At 34.6% G+C, this 26,121-nt stretch overlaps 1 protein-coding gene and 1 non-coding gene across 3 annotated transcripts in view; one reads left to right on the forward strand and one right to left on the reverse strand.

Annotated features, from left to right (window-relative positions):
• The window catches only part of FBXL17 (F-box and leucine rich repeat protein 17), a 501,406-nt gene that overhangs the window by 179,082 nt on the left and 296,203 nt on the right, over positions 1–26,121 (reverse strand). The gene's annotated exons all lie outside the window — the stretch shown is intronic.
• LOC125146957 (U6 spliceosomal RNA) lies at positions 21,058–21,164 on the forward strand. Its single transcript, XR_007144941.1, has one exon. It is a non-coding gene; the product is annotated as a U6 spliceosomal RNA (small nuclear RNA).

The raw sequence follows: 26,121 nt of genomic DNA on the forward strand, positions 1-26,121 counted from the left end.
ACTGAAATTCAAGTTTCTGAATTCTTCCATTTTTGCATTTTCTAAGGAAATATCACTGAAACCACCAAAAATATTGCACGTGGGATGGCTGGTTTTTCTTGTTCAGGCCATTCTGCCAACGGGCTAACTTTTAGCTGGAAGGACGTGGTGAAGGGGAAGTAGAGCGCGCTGGAATGTCGACACCTATCTTTGTTCATGCTTGCAGCTGATGCCAGGAGAGGACTCAGCCCAGGCCATTCAGTGGGTGACAGGGAAAGCCTGACTAGGAGGCCAGGTATTCTGGCATCTTTGTTTTTAAGCTACACAATTTGTGATAATTTGTTATAGTACCAATAGGAAATGAATCCAAAGCCTAATAAATGTTATTAAACTAACCATTATACATGTGGCACCAAGGAATGTGATTTATAAAGGTAACAAGCTAAGTGCAATTATGAAGATGTTACTGGATAAGACAAAATTTTAATTTGTGAAAGGGACAAAACAGGAAAACCTTAAAGAATGTAACCATATCTAAAGCCTGAATTAGAATAAATTCCAAAAAAGGTATGTCGTTTTTAGAATAAACAATCATTCCCCCCCAACATTTTATTACAGAAATTTGCAAACATACAAAAAGTTGAAAGAATTGTTCAGTGAAAACCCATTATCCACCACCTAAATTCTATAATTAACATTTTCTACATGTGCTTTATGTCACATGTATCCATCCATCTATTTCTCTATCCATCCAGGTATCTATCATCAATTTAACTTATTTTTTGGTGCATCTTAAAGTAACTGCAAACATTTCACTCCTAGCTACTTCAGCATACACATCATTAACTAGAGTTCAATGTTCTTTTTTTTTTTAAAGTAAGATTTACCTACTGTGAAATGTATAAATCTTAAATGCAATCAGTTTTGACAAAAGCACACATCTGTCTACCTTGAACTGCTATCAAGATTATTTGTAGCACCCCACCAACTTCCCACATGCCCCCTTTTAGTCAGTCATTGCTCATACCCACCCAAAAAGGCAACTACAGTTGTAGATGTTTTGTTATTTTATTTTACCACAGCTTAGTTTTGATTGTTCTAAACCTTCATAAAAATAGAACATACAGTATGTACTCTTTTGTGTAAGGCTTTTTTTTTTTTTACATAGCATAAAGGTTTGAGATTCATTTATGTTGTTTCATATTTCAGTAGTTCTTCCTGATTGTAACTTACAATTGACAAGAGGTATTCCATTATATTAATATACCAAGTTTTTTATCCATTCTTCTCTGGAAGGGCATGTGAACTGTTTGCAGATTGGGGGCAACTGCGAATAATAGTGCTTCTAGGAACATTGCTGTACAATCTTTTTGTAGATATATGCTTTCATTTCTCAAAGGTAAAAACCTAGGATTGGAATTGCTGCATCATAGAGTATTAGCAGTATGTATTTAGTAGATGATTAGTTTTAGAAGAAACTGACAAATCTCCTTCCAAAGTTGTAATACCATTTTACATTGCCACAAACACTTTTGAGAGTTGTAGTTGCTTCCTGTCCTCACCTGTTGATGTTATCAGACATCTAGACATTCTGGTGAGTATGTAATGAAGACTTAACATTAAAAAACATAAATGTTCTATCACGATAATAATTAAATTTTTTATATCTGTTTTTTGAGTTTATTTATTTTAGCAATCTCTACACCCAATGTGGGGCTTAAACTCCCAACCCGAAGATCAAGAGTCAGATGCTCTTCCAACTGAGCCAGCCAGATGCCCCTACTCTTTTTATCTTTTAAGAAAATATTTACACAATGACAAACTATATTTGGAAACGGATCAATATTTTAAACTTTATCTTTGTATTTCCATAATTTTTTAAGGCACACAACATTAAAAGTACATATATATGATATGGATTTACTCATTATACAGACAAAGCTTGGTATATAGACTCTTTGTAATAGCTTTTTGGCCCAGATGCAACATTCCATCTGCTAGGTCTTTGGGACATCTTCATGGCTAATTCCATTTCTTTTATCATCTTTATCCCAGGCAGTATAACTAACAGTAATCAGATAATTTTAGGAAAGAAGTCTTAGTCATTTCATATAGCCCTCAATGTTACTTTATATGTTGCTTTCCACATTATCTCTCGTAAGTTGAACTAGAAGTTAGAAACTAATTTAAAATCAGTTCCAAACTATGATCTCCTCTATAACCACCAAGCTTTTCATCATTTAAGGTTTATAACCTAAATCAGTATTTGGTGGAAGACATTATAGAATGTTGTGACTTACAAAGTAGGCTGCTTATTCTATTACCAAGAACACTGTAAAAAAATATATAGCCAGAAACTAGATTAGGACTTTGGCATTCGTCAGCAAATAGTAAAAGTTGGATACCGTGGATCTCTCAGAATTGTCTTCAATTACTGGGGATAAAAACAAATGATTTTCCTTTCTTTTACTATTTATAATTATTTAAGCAAAATGGCCAATTTTAAGAAACTTGCAGTTCACTGATTTTCATAGCTACATATAATATATATAAAATAAAAATCTTAACTGAAACATACAGAAAATTTCAAGTGAACATTAAGATGCTTAGTACTGCTGAAGAGATAAAGTCAATGTTTTTCTATAATCATATGTGAACACAGAAAAAGAAAAGATCAAAGAAAATTTAACCTGACAGTTTATCTTTTCCCACTCCATTGTAAATTTTATTTATGTCTTACATACAATGATTCACCTCTGATCTAGATGATTTGGGTAAAGCAACTAAACATCAGGTATTTAAAGAATTCTGTAAACATGGCTTCCAAATAGGATCAAGGAGAGAAATAGTCATGAATCTTTTAAAGTATTCGATTAAGGCTCGAGACATATAAAAGTTCGTAGTAAGCCATACTAAGATGTGCCAAGCACATATTTGAGGATTTCGGCTACATCTGAAAGAGCCTTCTGATACATAATATAAAGATAACTTGAAGATATTAATAACTTTAAGCATATTACTAAAAACCTTACATGATCAAAGTCTGGTATTCAGTGAGGGAAAAAGATACCTTTATTTCACAATTATGTAAAACTACAGTAAGAATTCTATGAACTACTGTATTATTTTTCACAATATCAATATTTAAAAATGGAAACCACTAAGAAATAATTGCAAAGTTATTAACTGTGTGAAAGCTTTTAAAAGTCATTTTATACTTCTACATTATTCAATTATCTCATATAACTTTCAAAACATTCAGTCTAATTCTTTTTAAAGTGAACTTTAAACACTGATTAGAATCAATGTCTATAAATCCCTGCAAGGAAAAATAAATGCATGTTTACTGCAAAAATTAATACAGAGCTGAAATCTTTAAGTTTGGAAATCTCTCTTAACAGATAGTACGACCAATATCAAACATTAATTATAAAGAGGCATTCAGAATTATTTGGGGGAGAAAGAAGTCTTAATGGGCATCGGGCTGTGTATTCATATATTAGTACAGGGCCATATTTGTTATTGAGCCTAACTTCTTTTTTTTTTTTAATGTTTATTTATTTTTGAGAGAAAAAGAGAGGGAAAGAGGAGCTCAAGTGCAGGGGAGGAGTATAAAGAGAAAAGGGAGACACAGAAGCTGAATCAGGCTCCAGGCTCCGAGCTGTCGGCACAGAGCCCGACACAGAGCTCAAACTCACCAACTGTGAGATCATGACCTGAGCCGAAGTCAGCCAAAGTCGGATGCTTAACCAGACTGAGTCACCCTTATTGACCCCAGCTTCTAACACCCATACCCAGTCACCCTGAGTCTGGTCTTCAGCCAAACACCTAGCCCCTCTATTCTTGGAATCTTAAATTTTATTGCCTTATCCAGGCCAGATAAAGATGAACAGAAGCCATGAAGTCCTCGACAAACAAAAAACACCACATGGTTTCTCTCTCACCTGTAATTGCATAACAATTAAAAAATCCACTAAACTGTACAATTTATAAAAGGAAGATCAAAGTTGTTTTCTTTTTTCCCCCCAGACTGTTTATGTTGTCCCCGTGGTGCTGATACACTAAGCATGCGCTTGGTCTGCTTAATAATAATCTAGTAGAATGCCTGATCTTATAACGACTGCTACTTCACTGGGAACACTCTATCCCCCCATTTTATGGACTACAATGATTCCGCCACTTTTTTTTTGTTCAAATTTTGTTCACCACCTATTTCTTTCAATGTAGATTGAAAACTAAGAATGACTTCTGGCACTTATATTCTGCATAACTGTCTGACTTGGTGCACTGAACACATTTATTACCTAGATGTTTTCTCAAAACACTATGCCTTTTAATATATTTAGATCTTACCAGAGCCATAGAGTCCAGCCACATTTTATATGGCTGAGTCTGTGTTTTAAACAAACATTTGAATATGAATGCTTTTAGATCAGACATGTGCTCTTTAGTTGTAACAGTCCCCACCATTCCCTAATGAATACATTTGATCTACTTTACTCATGTACATTCTTTGTCTGGCTTTTATGGGCATTTAGGTTTGCAACTCCTGAAAATACCATGTATATTCATCCACATTGGTTTAAAACCCTTAATTCAGACCCAAGTGCTGGTCTCTTCTCAGACTGACTGTTGCTCCTGACCCGTGGTTTTCCTTCTCCTCTGTTGTGACCACTGTATGAAGTATATAGCTCATCATCCTGACCTGACTTCTAGTTCTGACCTCATGCAGGGTCCATGTTTTACTCATCTGTGATGTGATGCTCAGGACAGGTTTGTTGAATGAAATGAGTGAAGGATTGGTGCTGACAAGTCATGCCCTTGTATATACTTAGAATTCTAAATAAAAGGACTAAATACATCACTTTTATTAAGAATATGTCAATAAGGGGCACCTAGGTGGCCCAGTTAGTTGAGTGTCCAACTCTTGATCTAGACTCAGATCACTATCTCCCAGTTTGTGGTATCGAGCCCATGTTGGGGTCCCTTCTCGGGATTCTCTCTCTCCCTCTCTCTCTGCCCCTCCCCAGCATGCACAAGCTCTCTCTCTCTCTCTCAAAATAAATAAATACAAACTTTAAAAAAAGAGAATATATCAACAAAGTAGGACATTATTTTTAAGCAGAAGGACTAGATAATTTGTAGTTATGAGGAGAAATATCTATGAAAAATCTGGCTACCATAAAGGATAAAAAGCATGTAATAACAAAATGTAAAGGGATTTAAAAGGAGAAAAACTGTATATGGAAATCCATAAAGTTAAAAGTATAATAATAGGATAAGAACATGTACTAGAAACATGAAGTGGGCTCTGCTGAATTCCTAGTAGACTTATCTTCTACACTAGATAAGCCAAAATGATTCAGAAGACGCTATAATATTCATTTTTACGTAAGCAAAAGAAGGAACAAAAACTGTAATAAACTCTTAAAAAATGTGACGGCTAGTGAAAATTATAAATTGCTATTAATTTCAAGGAGCTCATCTTACACTTCTTGATATTAGAAAGGAAATATTTACCTGAGGGAAGTAAATTCACTTTCCATGACAAGTTCTACTTCAGGACAAAGAAAATACCACAATTTGTCAATGTGAGAGTAAATATCACAGCAAGAAAATAAATATGGTTTACAAGGTATTATTTTCAAAGAAGGAAGATGAGGTAAACAACATAGTTCAAAAGTACTTTTTATTTAAAATATATACCCTTTAACATTTATTTGCTTACAGAATTAAGACAGTATGTTTACTAGAAGGATCTGGAACACATTTCTTTTTAGTGTAATTTGGAAATGTCAGTGCTTTCAAGAGGCAGAATGGCAGAGTGCTATGGAGCACAAATTCCGCAGTCTGAGAGCCAGGGACCAGACCAAATCTGGTCTGTTACTAAACCTCCCTGTGCTTTACTCTGCCTAACTGTGCAGTGGGGTAAATAACATTCACTTCAAAAGGATTTTGTAAAGATTAAAATAATATATGTAAGTTGTTTAGAATTCTACCTTGCACATATTAAATGATACATATCTTAGCTATTGTTACTTTATTTAAAATTTCCATTATCTCTAGATGTGATGCACCTCCTGATTTAATTAAGACATATCTGGTACTACCTATCCAGTATATTGCTGAAAAACCAGAAACCTCAATTTAATCAAGCTTCTAATTTACCCATCAATTCATAGGCAATATCGAGGATGGGCAAGTAGCAAAACATATTGTATGACACCATAAGAAGACAATCAGCTAAATTCTACAATGTAAGAAATTTGTAGGACAAACAATTCATGATCTTCAACAAATAAATGACATGCAAATGCAGGAGGTGGGGGTATTATTCACCAAAAGAAACTAAAACATGTATCAACCCAATGCAACATGTAACCTAGTTTAGATCCTAATTTAAACAAATAAGCTGAAAAAAGACTTTAAAGAAATTAGTGTTGCTTGTTAGCTGTAATAATAGTATTGTATGTGTACACTTAAAAATCTCCATTCATCGGGGTGCCTGGGTGGCTCAGTTGGTTAAGTGTCTTAAGTTCAACTCAGGTCATGATCTCACAGTTCATGGGTTCAAGCCCCACATGAGCTCTGTGCTGGAGCCTGCTTCAGATTCTGTGTCTCCCTCTCTCTCTGCCCCTCCCCTGTTCATGCTCTGTCTCTCTCTGTCTCAAAAATAAATAAATGTAAAAAAAAATTATTAAAAAAAAAGGTGGGGGCACCTGGGTGGCTCAGTCGGTTAAACATCTGACTTCGGCTGAGGTCATGATCTTACGGTTTGTGGGTTCAAGTCCCACGTTGGGCTCTGTGCTGACACCTCGGAGCCTGGAGCCTGCTTCAGATTTTGTTACTCCCTCTCTCTGCCCCTCCCCTGCTCATGCTCTGTCTCTCTCTGTCTCTCAAAAATGAATAAATGTTAAAAATAAATAAATAAATAAATAAATAAATAAATAAATAAATAAATAAATAAATATCTTCATTCATTAGAGATAACCGAAGAATTTACAAATGAGGGGAGTACCTGGGTGACTCAGTTGGTTTAAGCGTCAACTTCGGCTCAGGTCATGATCTTGTCCTTCATGAGTTCGGCCCTAAGTCAGGGTCTATGCTGACAGCTCACAGCCTGGAGCTTGCTTCAGGTCCTGTGTCTCCCTCTCTCTCTGCCCCTCCCCTGCTCACACTCTATCTCTCTTTGTCTCTCTCTCTCAAAAATAAAATAAACATTAAAAAAAAGAATTTACAAATAAGTATTTGCTCAGGATTTAATTTAAAAGACTCCAGGAAAAAAAAAGTTAGAGGGAAATCAATTGATGAATTAGAACAGCAAAATGTTGGTAATTGTTTAATTTGGGTGATGGGTACATAAGAGTTCATTTTTTGATTCTACACTTATATATGTTTGAAACTTTCCATGATAAACTTTAAATTTTTAAAATTCATCATATGGTAGTTTAATGTGTTTACCCTAAAATCTCTTTATGCTATCCATATTTGTTCTTCTAATTGTGCAACTTAACTAAATGTTATAATAAATTAAATGTGAAAGTGAAAAAGAGATAATTATTTTTATAAAACTACGTCGAATGCTTTGCATATATCTGATAAAAGTAACTCACTAAAAATGCTTTTGAATTAGGTGTGAGATAATCTTAAAAGTTTAGGGGAAAGTCTAAAATTTAGAAGGTTTGTATTTATATTGCTTCTTAGTGCTAAGAAGTATCTTAGTGCACATTCCGCTTTAATGTACTGAAAACTGGAGATCCCTGATGATGCAATTGGGGTTGGCAGAGGTGAGATGATATGAAACACCCATCAGAACGCTCTTGTACAAATAAAAGGTCTTGGTCCTTCAGCAGAACACTGGTGAATAAGTGGGCATTTATAGAATTTTAAATGATACAAACTACTTTAATATTTTATTTTACAATCCCTACCTCCCCCTTAACTCTTGAAATAAACAAATACTAATCCCCATAAGGGCAGAAAAGAAGAGTTTCTACTGAGTTACAAGTTTGTTTTGTTGTTCTTTAATAAATGTTTTGGACCCCCTTTTTAATTTAATGGAATCCATAGATTACTTCTGTTTTAAATCCTGTCCCAAATATTATTTCTACTATTTAAGTTAATTGATTGATTCATAATATCAGATTAAAGTGGTATAGATTGAGAAAATGATATGATGTTTATAGTTTTAGAATGAAGATCATATTACCACAACTATGACCAAAATAAATCAGAAGTTGGGGGTCTTTCTAAATTGCAAAAAGCTGTGTTTTGCATTTGACCAAAGATAAAATACACAGTAAAATGTATTGATATCAACTAGACTTAGAAAATGACAAGTTATTTATTTATATTCTGCTTACTTAACAAAAGAATTGGCAGTAGCTTAAAATGAAAGTAAATGTTCATTTTAGCTAGTTATAAGACAATGAGATGATGACTTTGCTCTAAAAGGAAAACAAATGCTTAAAATAAGCTTCCTTTCCAAAAGCCAAGTTATGTAAGATATTCAAAGTCACTATAATAAAGCACCAGAATTAAAATATCTTTTCCTGTTAAAAATTATCAGTCTTCATTTGTACAGTGGAATACCAGTACTAATTAATTTTGAGGTTTATTCATACATTTTGGGGACAATAATCACAGAAAGCTACCCCAAATCCTAGCTGTATGTTCTAATATACTGAAAATAGAAAAAAAAAATTATCTCAGTAAAATATATTTTGCTATAGTTTTGATTTAATTATAGCCCCTATCTCAAAGCTGTTGGAAAACATGACAATGCAGCAAATCAGCATAAAATGAATACATAATAAGTGCCTAAAGCCCCATGCCAGAATTCCTCATCATCATAAATTTAAAAATGACATTGTTTGGTACTTTATTTAAAAATAGTAAAAATGGTGAAGATATTACTTTACATCTTGGGAAACAAAATAGAAAACTTTATATTTTAGTTTCTCTAAACCAAACTTTCAAAATGATAAGAATTACATATTTAGGTATAATAAAATCTTGAATTATGAATAAGCATTTAGAAATCTGACACTGCCTTTTAAAACTGCAGTGGATATTATGACTGCTGTCTAGGAGCCACCCCAAACACAGCTGCCGCTATGAGTTTTGATCATTTGGAGCTTCTAGACTCACTCAAAAGGCAGTTTATTTATAAAAAGACAATGTGGACTTAGTTGTCAACTTTCATATCTGGCTGTGGGAAGGATATGGGGAAACAGATACACATGTGGCAGGAGCATAAATTATCAACATCATTCTGGAATGTAGTCTGGTATTATTCATCCCTTCATTTTATATACTTAAGGACCGCCATACATGGCCTAGGGATATTCTGGATCCTAGTGATATAGGATGAACAAAACTAAGAAAACTTTCAGTGACTGTGTCCTATGACACAGAAATTCTATTACTGCAAACATAAATAGAATAGGTTAAATAAAATTATGGTATCCAGATGCACACATGTAATAGGATGATACATATTTTCCTTGACATGTCAAGATTTCAAGAAACAGTCACAAATAAGAATATGTCACAAATAAAGTCACAAAGCAGAATGAATAACATGGACACTTCTATATTACGGCTTTTTAATATTTCTTCCATATTCTTTTTTTTTTAATTTTTTTAATGTTTATTTATTTTTGAGACAGAGAGAGACAGAACATGAACGGGGGAGGGTCAGAGAGAGGGAGACACAGAATCCGAAACAGGCTCCAGGCGCTGAGCTGTCGGCACAAAGCATGACGCGGGGCTCAAACTCACGGACAGCGAGATCATGACCTGAGCTGAAGTCGGCTGCCCAACTGACTGAGCCACCCAGGCACCCCTCTTCCATATTCTTAAATTGGTTTAGATTTAATATCTTTCTTTCAAAACATTAATTACCAAAAGATTTGTAGGAATAAGGAGAAAAATTCTAAGGTTTTGTGGGCATGAGATTTTTATCATGAAAGTTGACTATCAGACATTAAATATGTAAGAATATAAAGGTAGAGTGCAGATTTGGTAATGTAGGAGTGATTTGGTTTAGATATTTGGGGCAAAAAAGCAACTATAAAATTTGTAACAATGTATCAGTAGATATGGAGCATTATAGCACAGAACTTGGAATCAGAGGTCTAGGTTCACACATGGTTTTGTCTTGTGATGTATGACCATGAACCAGATTATTTAACCTCTATGGTCTATGACCTTAACAATAAAATGGAGATAATGGCTTCACAGGATTATTGTGAAGATAAATGGTATAATACACATACAGTGATTCATAATCATAAGCACTCAATTATTATTTCAGTTGTTAGACATTATTAATACTTCTAAATCAGAAAATATGTATTTGTAAAATATTTTAAGGGTTTTTTTTCTTTAGTATTTTCTTACTAAATTTAAATTAAATTACATCTTTAGGGGGCATCTGAGTGGCTCAGTTGGTTAAGCATCCGACTTCAGCTCAGGTCATGGTCTCACAGTTCCTAAGTTTGAGCCCCACATTGGGCTCTGTGCTGACAGCTCAGAGCCTGGAGCCTGCTTCAGATTCTCTATCTCCCTCTCTCCCTGACCCTCCCCAACTTGTGCTCTGTCTTTCTCTCTCAAAAATAAACATTAAATTTTTTTTTTAATTAAAAGGATTTTAAAAAATTAAATCTTTAGTATTTTATTATTAAATATTAAAATTATTGGCATGAGAATGTTCCTCTTTCCAATACAGGAGGCTCATGTTTAATCAAATTTCACGACTAGGTGTTAAGCAGAAGAGATTTCTCATGCCATGGTTTTGATATAGTGCTGTGCCCAGAGATGGAACTTAGCATACAGAAATTTGTGGACTCACATGGTCTACAATAAACTCCTATAAAAACATCTATGAAGCACTCTTTGTCATCATTTATGGCATGAGAATAGACACCTGGCCTATGATCTTTACCAATTTAAGCATATCTTAGATGGAACACAATGTTACCAATGATTTACATGTTTTGAAATATTTTCTCAACAATACAATTTTAAGACTTTTTCTGTCTACACACTTAACTCCTACAGGAAATTACAGAATGCCCATCTAACTATTGACACTTGGAAAGTGAATTATGAATAGATGGCTGCAATAGACAGAATAAGCATCCAGGGCTTTAGAGACATATTCCAGAGGAATCTAGATCTCTCTCCTAAATATCCAGTAAGGAAATAGAGATTTATCAAAAAAGACAGGTAAGCTATCAACCACCCAAAAGCATTTTGCAAATGCCTTCAAAACCCAAAGTCTATTCAAGAGATCAGATATACAAATGAAAAACTTAGGAAAAAAAATGTTTGACATAATGTAAGATAAACATATGTCTCAAAATAAAATTTAAATTTGTTTTAAAAAATTTTGTTTTGTACTAAACTATTAAAATTTCACATCAGAAATAAACTTTCAAAACAAAATGCTTTAAGATAACTTGTACAAAATATCAATGCCAATAGTATCTTCGCATTGTGAAATTAATGATTTTCATAATGGTGTGTCTTTAATGTAATAGAAGAAATTAACATCATAAGTTTCATTATGAAAATTTCAACATGAAATTCTTTTCATGTTAAGAATTTACCAAGAGTTAGTTTCCCATAGTTCTAAAATGTAGTTTTAAGTGTCTCAAAAACACATTTTTTTAAATGGGAAAGACGTTAAAGTTCCCAAAGACTTATAAATTTTTAACTCCATCTCCCCAGGCTGTATAAATTCTCTTTTTGGAGGATTTTGGATGCATGGATTTGATCTATATACAATTTAGCTAAAAATTAAATGCATAATCTTCAAAAACTCTAAATCTTTTACAGTTGTGCTGTTGAAGATGAAAGAACTTGTATACAAATGTTTAAAAGTATATAAACCTTCCTATGTAAGATGGAAAACAAGAGGCTCAGTACTTTTTCTTAAATCTGTCCAAAGGGATTTTGTTAAAATAGTATGCTTAAACTTTCAGCAATCTCATTACAATAGATATTTCACTGGCAACAAAAAGGTTCCACTGTCAGAGTAATAGTCAATAATAATTTTACTGCTACTAAAAAATGGCATTATTAATTGGTACTTTAAAAATCTTTTGAAATAGGGGCACCTGACTGACTCAGTTGGTGGAGCATGTGACTCTTGATCTTGGGAGTGTGGGTTTGAGCCCAATGTTGTGTGTAGATTACTTAAAAAAATAAAATCTTAAAAAACTCAAATTAATTACACATCTATTATCTTAGTTTATACTTGAAAACACTGTGTATGTGGTTTTATTTTCATTTGATAATTGCGAGGACTGAGTTGTAGGGATATTAAGTCCTGAGGGCAACAATATTATATGTTGTGATAGTAATAAGTTAGTAAAGGAATGAGACCAGGTTACTAGTTCCTATATCTAGGACCTCTCTGCTAGATAATGAAAGAATTAAGGCCAGTAACATTAGTGAGCATTCAATAGCTGGTAATTTGCCAAATATTTACCTATTTAATTCTGTGATATATTACTCCATTCTACCATTTTCCATTTTCCAAATTCAGAAATAGGAGCACAGCCTTACTGTTATATCCAGTAAGTGGCAGATTTAAACTGAGGTTGGCATGATTATGATTACAAAGTGTGTGCTTTTTCTCTAAGAGAATAAACTTAAAGCTAGAAATAATTCAGAATCTATGATATGCACTCCTTCCCTACTAGTTATCTACACAGACACTTTCTTATATGAGAAAAGGGAGGGGAATGGAACTCAAAACACCAGGTAAATCTGGGCCAGGTCTGTAGCTTCTTACTATTCCGATATTTCTACACCTCTTCCTAAAACTGAATTCCTAGCCTAATGCTTTGAGATACTTCCACAAAAGTTGTCTCTGGAGACAAAAGTAAGCTAGGAGAAGGGCAGACTTTAGGAAGAAAAACACTCACTATATTTGATGATTATTTAGCTGAATACTGACAAGAGCCAAAAACATTGTTTGCCAGAATGCAGAGACTTTCCAAACAAAAAAGACAGACTTCGTTCAAATCAGTTGAAAAAACTGATTTGGGTCACAATGCATATAAGCACAGAAAAAGCTCTGAACAGTATTGCAGGCCCATTTCACTTGACTTGACCAAGTATTTTCCCAAGTGTAAATTGTTCTGGGGAACAACTTCTGATATTTCAAACTTGACTGTAATAATAATCTACACTATGCTTTTTTTTTCCTTTTTACAATAATTACTACATAGAGGAATATTTATTTAGTACATTATCCACTAGGTACAGACCTATAGTGCATTTTCTAAAGGTATAGACAAAGACTAGCTCCAGGGCAGATGAGGCTAAATGGCATAATCTCTGGATATTAAATCTGGCAGGGCCTTAAGGGTTTTATCATCCTTTCATTTACATATGAAGAAGCAAGAACCTAGAGGGATTGAGGACCTGCTCCCACATCACTGGACCCTGGAAAGTGGCTGCACTGCCAATGAGTGGTGGCCTCTCCTCATCGGATTTGGCCATGGTGCCTTAGCAGGAGGACGTGTCAGAAGCTTTTTATCCAGCACTTCCCTGGCATTCTCTGCAGATCTGGTCCAGAGCCACCAGGCTAAGCAGGAGTAGCTACGGGCACTGAAAAATATTGCCTCAGGATGCTGTTGTTCTGCTTTTTTGCTACGCTGCTTTGTTCTCCAGAGGAACCATCACAAACATCATGGTCAGGTTGCAATTTTGAGCATGAAATGTTTGCAGTGGGAATATCAGGCAGGTGTCTGACATCTTAGATATTTGTTTCTAGACTAATATACCCACAATTTTCCCCCAACTACTATATTGACAGGCATTTATGACACTCGAGAGTATTTCTAAATTTTATAAGGATAATTTGCGGGGGGGGGGGGGATCAAGTGCTTTTCATCATATATACATAGGGAGTGATTTTACACTCTACACAGGGGAAATAAATATATATACCTTGGAGCTCAGGAGGAAATCGTCAGTATATATGTACTACTATTTGCTAAGTATATATCTACATTTTACCTAAATATCACTATACCCAAATATGTGTATATAGAGACATTGCACAGCTAAAAAATATATTGACTGGTATTAGTAAATTCTACTTCATGCCATTTTTCAGTTAGATGGAAATTAAAGTTTTTCTTAGAATTAATTCAGTAACTATATTACTTAGGAAATTAATCTGGCTTGCATTATAAATGGCAGAGAGATATAGTGAGATCACATGGACGTCCCTTTGGTGTTCACCCAATCCATTATTTGATATACTAAGCTCTCAGCCACCCATCTCTAATAAGAGTCTATGGAACACACAGCACTTTTTAGCCTATTTTTTTCACCAGACAAAATGTGTCACATGCCAGCAAATTCAATAATCTCTTACAGATTAGTACCTTAGCCACTCGACTCTCACTATTAGTTACACTTCTGAAAATCCTTTTCAGAAAACTACCTTCCCAAAGACTCATTCATCACGGAAAGCAACGACCTCTGACTTCTACATTTAAATCTCTAAATTCACCCATCACTCTCTCAAAGACACAGCCTTCTTTGGTTTTAATTTTTCTCGTTCCATCCTCGCCTTCACATCCTATGCCTTCCTTCTCAATGTAAGTCAAACTCCCCCCACTTTCACTGCCACCCCCACACATATTAAACCAAGTCTGCACAACACCACCATCACCAAAAGTGGAGGTGGCAAAAGACCTTCTAAGTCCTCCCCAAGGCCCTGCCCACAGACCCAGTGCAAGGCAGGTTGAAAACCACAGACTTAAGTCTAGACATACTCAAAATAAGATGGTCTTTTATTATTATTATTATTATTATTATTATTATTATTATTAATTCCCTATTTTCTGTCAATCTCTTACTCGTGCTTTTGAATTGTACCACTGAGATCATTTATGTCTTTGGCAAAAAAAAAAAAAAAAAAGAAAAAGAAAAAAAAAGAAAAGGTGGGGGGAGGTAGGGGAGGAAAGATAGGAGGGAGAGGGAGAGGGAAAGACGGAGGAAGAAAGAGTGAGATTGATTAAATGAAGGGGGCTAATTCTGGAGACAGGCCTTTCCTGCTGCCCTACTAGACCCCATACAGAGGTTGCTCTTTCTTTGACCCTTTCAACCCTAGTAACACTGAAAAGCCCGACCCTAAAAAGACTTTTCCTTTCCCATTGAGTTCTTTTTATAATCTCGATATTTAAAGGCATTAAATGAATTAGTCAAGTTTATGAAGTTACTCTACATTAAAGCTCATTTTTGTTATGTTACCATTTCCCCTAACTGACAAGAGTGTGCTAGTATTAATTTTTACTCTCCACAATTTTGTTACTCTTCAAACATTGCATATAAATTGATATCCAGGTCAAGGAATCCTGAATACTTTCATAGATATATATTTAATTAAAATCACGACTTCCATTGTTGCAGGTGTGGGCCTCCTTCAGTCATTTAAGCTCTCTAGACTTTATTTTTCCTACTTAAAAAAAAAGCCAGGGGAAATGCTACTTATGCATAAAACACTTTGAGCTCCCCAGATGAAAGCCCGCATATATAAGTGTGATGCGTGTTTATTGCCTCTTCTCTGATGAAAAGTGGCAGCCTTCTGCTTGAAATGGGATTAGAAATTCTGACTATAACAGAGAAGAGAGAAGCACAAATGAGTAACAAGCAGTCAGAATAAATAAAATTGAAAAGATGGAGAGCACTCCTTTTACAAAAGGAACATCAGTTGTGAAACTTGTGGTTTAATTTGGTATGCTTTCCACTTTTAAAAAATTGGGCTCAACTGCATGTATAATGAGCTACAAGCAGAAGGTACATTCAGTAGTACATGAATAAAAAATGACCTTTTCATTTGCTCTTCCGTAGCTTGGCATTCCTATATTATTAAAATATAATGTATTAAAGATTAAGTAAGCATATTAGCATACAGACATCATACTTATGTGGCCATGGATACGAGGGCTATACAACATAAAGCTAGAAATCCAGCTATATAAAATTCATATTTTTAAAAGCATAGGTATCAATTAAAAAGAACACAAACTTTTCTAACAACAAAGTTGGCAATTCTACCAAGAATGAAAAAGAAAGGAATGAGAGGAGAATCTCCAAAGTGAGCCACAAGTAAGAATCACAAACTATTCAACAGCTGGGAGTAAGCTGGATTCTATGTTCTAGGGAACATATTAAATAAACTCCCTAGCCTAATGAACCTAGTATTCTCAATCTAGGATTTAAAATGCTAAGGCAATTTTCATGCCAACATTTTGGAGGGGGGCAATAGCCATTTATTAAATATTCTTCTGGTATTTATTCTAAATTTTCTATGGCTTATTTTCCTTTCTCACTTTTTCTTTTTGACGTTATAACATACAAATTTATAGAATATTAAGATTGCACAAAGGAGTGACTGCAAAAACATAAAAACATAAAATTACTACATTTCCAAAGGACAGGGCTTTCTTTTCACCTCATTATTATGTAAGCAATACAGGTTCATAAAAGAAAAGTTAGAGTTCAGGAAAATAAAAAGAGAAAAAAGAAATAATCCTATGAGTCTAATGCAGTCACCAGTCACTGCTTATATATTTCCTCTTATTGTTTTCTAATAATGTAGCTTTTTGTGTTTGTGTATGTGTGGGTTTTTCTCTCTTTTATCTCATACACTGTTGGAGACACAATGTTATATCACGCTCTTTTCAGTTCGTATGTCAAGAAACATTTTACACCCAAAGCATGCATTTCTGTTTTATTTAAAGTTCATTTTTTCATTTCAAAAAATTGCTTTATCCATCACAATGGAAAGTTGACATTCCCCAGAACTTTGTCATTTGTCCTACAGACTGTTCCCCAATGGCTTGAGAAATGATGGTGATGGTCTTATTTGGAACACTCTGAGAAAAGAAGATGCTGCAATGAATTGGTTATCTAAACCTAGAGAGGCACCATCATTTCTCCTAGTCAGCTATTCAAGAATTTAGCTTCCTGTCTCATTTGCAAGCAAGCCTGAGGTGAGGTTCAGTACAAAGCATAGGCCATTCAGTAATCTTAGTTTAATGTGGCTTTTAAAGACCTGAACTGTCAATCCCCTACCTTCACGGCCTCTCATTCTACTGTTTTCACTTGAGGAGATAAGAAGCCCAGTCTTTGAACTATATTCCTAATCTGTCACAGTCGTGAGTGAATGATCTGTATGTGTACCCACAATGCAACCATGTATTGGAAATTCCTTCATGCATGCATTCATTGAAATGAATAAAATTCTTTCCTAAGTTTAAGAAAATAGGTAAGACAAAAATCAAACAAAGAGGGAAACTAAATTGAAAAGTTGATGGAAGAAGCAAACCCTTGCTTTTAAAATGATGTAAATATGAAACAGGCATTTATAACAGATATGTCTTTCTTGTTTTCCCTGTCATTCGCTTGCATAAAAAGCAACACTGATTTTTTAAAACAGTTTGCTATGAATAAAATTTATCATCTACTGATGCATTATTTCTCACTTTCTTTTTCATATTATCTCTCAGAGATAAATGGCAATAACAAAGACATTAAAATGACACTAAGAACAGCTTTTTATAGTTTTAATTATTTTTTCCTTTTTGGCAATAAAAATGATGTGGTATGTTTGCATGTGTTATATATTGAGAAGCAATAATACTGTTTAAATATTCATAATTGTGGAGATAGTTTTTACTTGATATTTTAAATATGAAATAGATTGCTTCTGGTCCCTAATATTACGGCCCTGTTTATTAATATATATTGCAGGCACACCTATATTTATGTCAGTCAATCATTTACCATGCTCTTTATTCTACTCTGAAGTATTCTCCACACAGATAATATTCTTTTATGGGTCCATCAAGTTTCACTTTCTGAGAAATAACTTCACAATTTCTAATGTAGATAATGAGCACTCATTTTCCTACTTCTCTTGGAATCTGAGCTCATTTTAGTCTATGAAATAAAAACTAAACTTCAGGGCAAGGGAGATCCTGATGGGTGGCAAACAACATGTGCACCCAGCCCTCCAACAGTCACAGAGCAGACATGGCATCTATGGGTGGGTGCCCAGCGGAGGCATGGCAGGCCTCTTGAGGATGACACTTCACTGGGTCGGCAAAGTTGGGACCTAGTCCTCAGTACTCCAGGAATGATTTTGTGCTTTTAGGGAAACTGAGAAGTCTATCTGGGATACACTCATGAAAACTCAACTCCTATAATGCTACCATACCAATTTAAAATGACACCTTTCTGAAATGCAAGCGGACTCCCTGGCCTGGTCAGATGGATGCATTCTCCCCCACATGGAAACTTACAGGTCAGAGTTTGTGAGATGGACGGTTAGACCTAAAGGGCTTGGTGTTCTTATTTCAGGGTTCCTGGGCTTAACAGTTTGGGGCAGTCTTCCTTCCCACACCTTTCTTCCATCAAAGGTTCTCACCTGGCCTGCTTCTTTTTACTTTTAATTTTAAACATCCTATTTTTAGATATATACTTTAAGAGAGATTACATTTAAATGATACAGCTGTAAGACAGTGAAAATGAAGTCAGACTTCCCCACTCTTCTATCCCTAAATGCCCTGTTTCTCTCCTTAGAGGCTAGCTATCTACCCTTTAGCAATTTCATGAATAGCCTTCCACAGATAACCTATGCATTTACAAATATACGCCATATGTGTGTATGTGTATATATACATGGGTAAGTTATATATATACATATTCATATGTATGTGTATATATATAGTTTGTCTCCCATAAATAGCAGTGCATACATGCTGTTTCTGCATTTCACTCTTTTTTTTTTTTTTCTTTTTTAATAGCTGAGTCACAAGATCATTGGGAGAACTTTTCTTTGGACATTTTACCAACTTCCGTCTGTTTTGTTTTTGGTTTTTTGTGTGTTTTTTTTTGTTGTTGTTATTTTGTTTTGTTTTTTGTTATTTGTTTTTTTTTGTAGAGCTACCCTGATTGTGTTTTTGTCCTCTAACTATGTCTTAGATAAATTTAGTTCTCCTTCTACTGGTGTCTTGGGCTTTTCTTTACTTACTCTTTTTCTGTCTTTGACAGTTAAATACTTGGACTTTATCCCCTGAGATGTATCTACTTATCAAGACAAGTTCTGCAGGAGAAATATCTAAATCAACCTCCAATATTAGTGGGACCAGAAAATCTGATGGTAATTTCCCAGTGATCTTTCAGTTCTTTTTTTTTAACATGAATAAAAAAACATGCTTATAAATTACTTACATAGTTGGACTATATACCTCTCTAGGCATCTTTGACTAGAAACTAATTTCAGCTTTTAAGAGGCCTAGACCATCTGAGATCATTCTTTTAATCCTAATGAAAATGTATAATGCCTAAAAGAAAGATGCATTTTACTTTTAAACTTCTCATACAGAACTTGTTAGTTTTACATTGTACATACAAATAACACATACAGTAAGCATCCTTAAATATTATTTTACACACATGGTTATTTGTTAGATAAGTACCTCAAAGTAGAATTCCAGGTCAAAAGGTATACACATTTTTTATTTGGAAAGTATTGCCAAGTACTTTCTCATATTTTATAATGGTAAAAACTTGAAATTCGAAAACACAAGGTAGCAATTGACCCTTTCCATGTTGTGACTATAGAATGATTTACTATGAATTTTTACAGAGGAGGAAGACAATTCAAAATTAATAAATTCTGCTTCTAGTTAACCTCTTACTCTCGAAGCTAATAATTCAAGGTATATGTTTGATTCCTATCCCTAGACAGGCAAACAAGAAAACTACTTGGATTGAACCTGAAAGAAAGGATTTTAAATCTCAGTTTTAAAAGAGTCCTTCTTTCCAGTAGCCTTCAAATTGTAGGGCAAAATTCCTCTCAAGGAAGAGGTGATGAGGAAAAAAAAAGAAAAAGGAAAAGAAAAAAAATGAGAAAAATGAAATAAAACCACCAGGACTTGAGCTAGAAATCCTATGGTTACCAATACATCTCATATGAGAAAGGAAGGGCTACCAAAGAAAAAATGGACAGTACCTGAGGAACGAATGGCTTCATAAGGAGACAGAGAACTACTGAAAGTCAGGTTCCTGGCAGGGATTTTTACTTTATACCGTTGCTGATGAGAACGTCTTCCAAATGCTAAGAAGGGAAAGAATGGAAGAGAAACTGGGCAGACCTAGGCTCTGAAATTCAAAATGCTTTTCCTGGGGAACATCATGAAATTGATTATAAGGAGGGTTATGAAATCTTAGAAATCACTCAAAGTCTGCAAACTACTACTGTTTGTTATTAACTAAGTCACTATGTTGGCCAATGAAAGAAGCATTTTAAATCTCTAAGACATAATAACCATTAATGTTAATTTATGTAACAGGTAAGATAAATATATAGATTATCTTTTAAATCTTTTTTTACTTAAGAAGGTGCCTGGGTGTCTCAGTCAGTTAAGTGTCTGACTTCAGCTCAGGTCATGATCTTGCAGTCCATGAGTTTGAGCCACGTGTCAGGCTGTGTTGACAGATCAGAGCCTGGAACCTGCTTGGATTCGGTGTCTCCCTCCCTCTCTGCCCCTCCCCTGCTCAGTCTCTCTCTTTCAAAAATAAATAAAAATTAAAAAAAAAAAGAAGTTTGGCATATAGGGGTACCCAGGTGGCTCAGTTTGTTGTGCAACTGATTTGATTCCAACTCTTGATTTCAGCTCAGATCGTGATCTCATGGTCATTAGACTGAGCCCCACAACAGGCTCCACACTAGGTGTGGAACCTGCTTGAGATTCTCTCTCCCCCCATCTTTGCCCCCCCCATTCATTCTCTCTCTCTCTCTCTCTCTCTCTCTCTCTCTCTCTCCCTCCCTCCCTTCCTCTCTCAGAAGAAGAAGAAGAAGAAGAAGAAGAAGAGGAGGAGGAAGAGGAGGAGGGGGAGGAGGATGAAGAGGAAGAAGGAGAAGAAGCAGCAGTAGTAGTGGTAGTAGTTTGGCATATATACTTGGCCTGGTCTCATGCGTACATGTACATGACCCCACCATCGTATCACATACTTAAAATAAAAGCATTGATCATAGTGCTTGCTTCGGCAGCACATATACTAAAACCGGAACAGTACAGAGAAGATTAGCATGGCCCCTGCACAAGGATGACACGGAAATTCGTGAAGCTTCCATGTTTTTTTTATATATACAATGGAATACTACTTGGCAATGAGAAAGAAGGAAATCCTGCCATTTGCAGCAACGTGGATGGAACTGGAGGGTATTATGCTAAGTGAAATAAGTCAGGCAGAGAAAGACAGATACCATATGTTTTCACTCATATGTGGATCCTGAGAAACTTAACAGAAGACACTGGGGGAGGGGAAGGGGAGAAAGAAAAAAAGTTACAGAGAGGGAGGGAGGCAAACCATAAGAGACTCCTAAATACTGAGAACAAACTGAAGGTTGATGGGGGTTGGGGGAGAGGGGAAAGTGGATGATGGACATTGAGGAGGGCACCTGTTGGGATGAGCACTGGGTGTTGTATGGAAAACAATTTGACAATAAATTATATTTAATTAAAAAAAAGCATTGATCATAGTAATTATAATCTCCATTCTAAAGTGACTTCAAACAACTGTATAATTCTTGGGAACTATAATGCAATCTTTTAAATTAACTATATATGAATTTTCCTGAATAAAGCAGGTTTCAAGTGTATAATTTGTATCTAAAATTTGAGGACAGTGTCAAAACTTTAAAGCGTTCTTTTCATTATGTATCATTTTGGAAGGTGAACAACTGCAATTTTTCTCCATTTTATTATCTGCTTTATAAACTTGGATATTTTCACAAGGCTATCACCTGTTTTATAATTACACTGTTTACCTGAAGTAGGATTTAAGAATTTCTCACTTTGATTCTCAGTTATTCAAAACACAACATATATGCCTTTAGAGTATGGTTTTCTGATTCATATATGGAAGTAAATGAGATAATTATATCTTACATTAAATAAAGCACTGGATCTTGAAAATAAGCCTGAGCATATAAGTGTAAAATCTAAATAAGCATTTAAAGCAAAAATAAATTTTACAAATGGATTATTTAGTTTATCTTCTAAAAAAATAAATTATTAATTTTCTTCTTAGATGTACAATAAAGCAAGGTCATGGTATCATATAACTCTGAATCTAGACTATGTTTTAAATAGATGTCCTAAAAGACATAACTAGATTATATCTCATTGAATAGGTATTCTAAAAGGAAAGTGGTGGATATCAGTAATAATTTAAATAACAGAAAAACTTGTTATCATAAGAATGTGGGGGGGGGGTGCTATACACTAACTAGACGGTCTGTCTGAGTCATGTAAAATAGACAATACCTAACTCTTGATTACATTGTTATATGTGTACTTTTTAAAACCTTCCGTCCAGGACCATATATATCATTGCATTCCTATTAGCAGGCACCAAATCTCATAAATATTAGCAGCTCAATAAATGATCATTCACTGAATACTGAATAAATGAATTGACTATAACATTCAAGTTTCAGTTAAAACATGCAAAGGCACTCCTAAAGTAAGTGGTAAAATAAGAAAAAATACTTTTTTATGTGACTAGAAAGTGAAAACTTAAAGGAATAATTATAATCACTAGAAAATTAGTTTCTGTAATCTTCGAGCTTAAGGGCCTCTACGTTCCATGAGCCCTTCTAAGGCCTGGGAGCAATCCTTGCATTGTATTTGCCTGGTCATATGTTCTCATAAATTTTTTGTATGATATTTTAACTATGACTAAGACTACTGCACATTTAGAATTCAAGTTTTTTGTTTATAATTTTGTGTTTGATGTCTTAAGGAATGGAGGGAAAGTTGTAAACCTGAAGGCTCTACCGACTGGGATGTGCTCCTCCACAGTTTCCTACCACCCAGAGCCGAGTACACCTTAACACAAGAATGGAAACTGAACCAACAGTGGGTCAGGAAGTCCAGATTTAGTGTACATTCATAAATATTTGTCACTGTTTGTAGAAAAATAAAAATATGACCGATTCTAAGTTAACAGGCGAGCACAGTATTCTGAAATACACTTTATCATCTAACAGATCACGTGGTGAGATTCCAATCATGTATCAGCACATGTTCTCAAATTGCAGTCTTCTTTACTGGCAATTATGCTTGGACATTTATTGACAGATAACAGCTGCTCTAGTACCTCACTTATTTTACTTCATGTGTTGACATTTCCCATTTCCTCATATTTTCAGAAAGCCTAGAGTACTTGAAGAAAACAGACACTGATATTACTTCTTAAATCCTTTATGTTTCATTCAACATGTGAAAATATCATAAAGTTGCTAATTCCTGCCTCTGTGATCTAACATGTCTCATTTAAAAATGTATAGCAATTAAAATACACATATAGCATTCAATTTGCAGTTAAATGTTTTGACATGCATACTCTACCAAAATATCTAAAGTCAACTATCATGAAAACACCATGAAATACTTTGAGCCAATGATGCTTTTGTTAAAGCACAGCACACACAAAAAAGTTCTCTTTATACAAATAAAATACAAATACTCCTAATTGCTCACAGACTTTTTCTGACAAGTGTTAGTCCAAAACGAATATTTACAGTCTATGCTGAGGAATGAATGCCTGGAAAATAGCATTCACAGTGCAAACACTGACAGTTTTAACCAAAAAAACAAAATAAAACAAAACAAGACAAAAAACAAACAAAAAAACCCACACCAAAACAACAAAAAACCCAAAAAGCAAACTTGTACATTGGTGCTAACTAATGGGGCAACTGAAATACTCTCAGCCTTGAAAGGATGTAAGAAAATATTTCAAGAACATCTGATTCCGCTGAAAATAAGATCATTAGATTTCTTCTTAAAACAAACGCCTGAAGGTGTGAGTGTGATATTTTACACACACACCACACATACACACCATGATCTACAGCAAGGAATATTTTGATCCTTTTCATGTGACATTTTGTGACTTGGGGAGTAGAAGAGAAATATGAAAAACTGACACGGAGAAGATGTCCTAAAATGTACAAATGAATCATGTTTACTGCAGCTATAACATCATTTGCTTTTCCTCCCTGTGCTATGCTATACCTACATTTAATGAGTGATTTTGTATTTTAAAGGGGGAGATATTAAGGATTTAAGGACTTAATTTAACAGTTTGGCTATTCAAGAATGCTTATTTATTCTGAAAATAGAAACCTTAAGGACATACCTTTTTTTAAGTCAAAGAAGATAAGGAATATGAGTGATGTCTGTGTATAAAGAAAGAAAAAGGGAAAATCAGTTTTAAAGGATAATTTTGTGTTATCTCTGCTAATGTGCTTTTGTATATGCATCATGCCAGCAGTATGCATACATAGAAAATAAGGGCTCATAGGACAAAGTCACAAAGAAAATTATCCTCATTAAAAAGCTGGATTTTATAACCTGTAAGTCGGGATATCACAGAGGTAAATTTAACTTCTTACTGATCATGGAGAAAAGGAAGATTATTTTTCCTGCACCCTCACTGCCCACTTTGGACTGGTCAGTAAAGAAAGGAGTCTTATTTTTTTTTTGGGGGGGGGGTGGTTTGAAGGGTGTCATGCCCCCACGTAGCTGGAGGAAGAAATGAGAGCTGACGACTCTTTGCATATATCTTTCTAATTTCAAAACCTTCCTCATGCAGATGCCTGAAATCAAGTTCTATAGTATTGATAACTGATTTTTTTTTCATTTTATATTCTAGATTACTAGCTATAATTATTTTGAAGCCCTCCAGTGGTCAAATAACAAAACTAATCTGTATAGAATATTCTTACAAAGAGAATTACCCATCTATGTTAGTTGCTTGATTCTTCCTTATTGCTGTCCTAAGAGGTTTCTTTGGACATATTGCATATATTTCAAATTAAAATATTGTGCATTAAAACAGCAGATTAAGTACAAGTATTTCTCCAAATAACAGATTTGTATATGAATCTACCAATGTTGGAAAATCTCAGCATAAATTAATATATTCACTATATCATTCCATTTATACTCAGTCAGGTCCTGCAAAGCCAAATTTGGCAAAAGATTCAATAACACATTCAATCACAAGGCTCTGAGCAGGTTAACGATGGTTTTCTTCAGGATTACATTCATCTCCATGAAGTGTGGCTATCTTTGAAAACTCCTGTTAAGTTCAGAGACAATAACTTTTAAAGATACTCTTAACAGGTCTTCCCTATTACTAAAAATCTTATCTCTCATGCTAGCAAATGCAAAGAGCTTTTCATGATAGCATGAAGAAAGAAATTGCCATAAAATGAAAACTGAAAAATTACACTGTTTTTAAGTCACCGACAGGGTTTATTTCGCAAGGGTACACTTCATCACTACAAATGCTTCGAACCCATCTCACAAGATGTATCTGCTTTCCTGCTGTTGTTTCTATTGCATAAATCAAACCAGTACTCATTAGTGTAAACTCATTAGGGTAAACCAAACCTCAATTGCAAGGATCTCAGCATTTTTGAAAACATAGATATAAAGATATCCAAATTAATGTCACTTAATTAAAAATATATAGTTTGCTTTGGACAGTTTTTACTAACTCTGATCCTTATTATCTGGACTAGTGAGATTAAGGTAATTTAGGGCTGTATAGTTCCAGAGTGCAGCAGAGCATAAAGACCTTCTAAAACAGAGAGGCCCAAACCCATAATAGCCACCACCATGTAACTAACACTGAGAAATGCAATTTTAATTTGCAGCAGGAGCTTAAGGAAACACTTTGGTGTAAATAAAAGTGAATCCTTAAAAGAAAAAAAAAATTTTGGTAATTTTGCACATGAAGTGGATAAGGCACTGACATAATACTTTCTTTTTAAACCAACGAAATACAGTTTCTTGATGGAGAAAGAGCTGTCTGAGCTAATCAGAATCCAAAGCATCTTGAGATCAAAACAAAAAAATCAATGTGTGAAACATTATGTGCTACTGAGATACAAATGGCACTAGCATCTTAGGTGGCACTGCTGGGACAAATTCAGTCTCCCTGAAATTCTCAAAGTGTAACTTGGCTTTGTTGCCAAAACACACATTTTAATATCCTGTTTTGAAAGTAGAAATGTAGACA

This window comes from Prionailurus viverrinus, chromosome A1 (assembly GCF_022837055.1).
Source record: "Prionailurus viverrinus isolate Anna chromosome A1, UM_Priviv_1.0, whole genome shotgun sequence".
Classification (NCBI taxonomy): domain Eukaryota; kingdom Metazoa; phylum Chordata; class Mammalia; order Carnivora; family Felidae; genus Prionailurus; species Prionailurus viverrinus.